Source organism: Chiroxiphia lanceolata, chromosome 5, assembly GCF_009829145.1.
Source record: "Chiroxiphia lanceolata isolate bChiLan1 chromosome 5, bChiLan1.pri, whole genome shotgun sequence".
In the NCBI taxonomy this organism is placed as follows: domain Eukaryota; kingdom Metazoa; phylum Chordata; class Aves; order Passeriformes; family Pipridae; genus Chiroxiphia; species Chiroxiphia lanceolata.
The window spans coordinates 59,575,659-59,577,298 of NC_045641.1; positions in this window are offsets into that span (position 1 = coordinate 59,575,659).

Genomic DNA, 1,640 nt, shown 5'->3' on the forward strand with positions numbered 1-1,640 from the left:
CCAAAGTCAGTTGGAACGAAATATTAAACCTACATTGCACATACGAAAGAAAGAAAAAACTTGTGTAAACATAGAACCGGGATCCATAGGAAAACCATGAAGAAAATCCATGGGGATGTCTTCTGCAAAAACTGTTCAGTTCTGAAAATCAGTGTGAGTTAAAAGGAGAGATTAGTTTTGCTCTATCATTGCTTTCCCTGGGATACCATAACTTGGAAAAAAAATCACCTCCTTCGAATTATCTGCCTACAGCTTTTTCATACCCTAGAACAATTATGCAGGACTTGTATACAGGACTCAAATAGTGGAAGACAAGTACACATGCACTGGTGTACTCAGCAGTAGGATACTCAGCCCTACAATTGACTTCTACAGTGGATGCAGGGGGAGCCTTACTCCCAAACACAAGGTTTTATAAGCCTACTTCTTTAAAGGCAAATTATTCTTCTTCTTTTGAGGTGACCCATCACTGTGGTGTAAAATTCCATTTTCCCACCTAACCCATATGACCTGGACTGAAATACAACTACCAACTACCAGCTACAGCTCTTCAAAGGGATAACAGAAACCTCTAGAGAGGAAGGAGAAGTCTCCTTGAAGGAGATTTTTTTTTTTCCCACAGCACCAGTATAAATTTCCAATATTGCAGTACTTGCAATCTCTGCTTTGAAAGGAAGAGTTTCAGAAACAGAAAGCTTTGTTCAATGCCTTTTTTTTATCATTATTGAAGTGGGAGTTCTTTCAGCAGGAAAAGCTACAACAAGCAAAACCTTACAAGGCCGAGGCACCCGCAGCTCTCCTCTGTCTTTGGCTGCTGTTTCAACATGCAGTTACAATTCCCCTGACAGAGACAGGACTGTCTCATCCAGGATGGCACTTAGTGCTGCTCCATGAGTAAGAAGGGAGAGGGCTGAAGTGGAGTGGTGCTGGTGTATCTCCTCATCCTGTGCATTCACTTAAACATCACGCCCATCTGCTCTCCACCAGCCCAGAGAACAGAACTTCAAACTTAGGAAAATCTGACATAGAAGAGATAACTACCAAACCAAAAGCCCACTCTCTTTATCATCAGCAAAGTGAATGCCTTGCTTTTCTGACTGGATCCCTGTGATATTCAGAAAATTTCATGTATTATGTCCTGGTTTTCATTATTTCTTTAATGTCAATACATTTATGCTGTATATTAGGATGATTGGATCTCATGCAATCACACTCTTCAGACATACACTTTAATGGATGTTTATGCTTTCCACTTATAATCTAGGCTCTCCAGTTGCTAGTGTGAATGTCTATTCTGCAAAAATAAAATGTCAATAAAATAAATTATTCACTACTGCATATTCAAGTGCTCCGTGAGAATATAAATAGGATATATTTCACCTCATAACACACCAAGCCCTTAGGGAAGTAGTGTTGAGACAGCAAGAGGTGTTGGTTTACTGCTTCTGTCAGAACAGAGGAATCCCACAGACTTGTCTTGGAAATAAACAGATACACTAAGAGGTCATAGGATGGCAGAGGGGGAGCAAAGTGGGGAAATTACAAAAGCATGTCTTAGCCCTTCTACCAAAAGCAGCAGGCAGCATCTGTTAGCAAAACAACTGCTATTCCTAGTAGCTCCTGTAAATTTCATTTTGAAA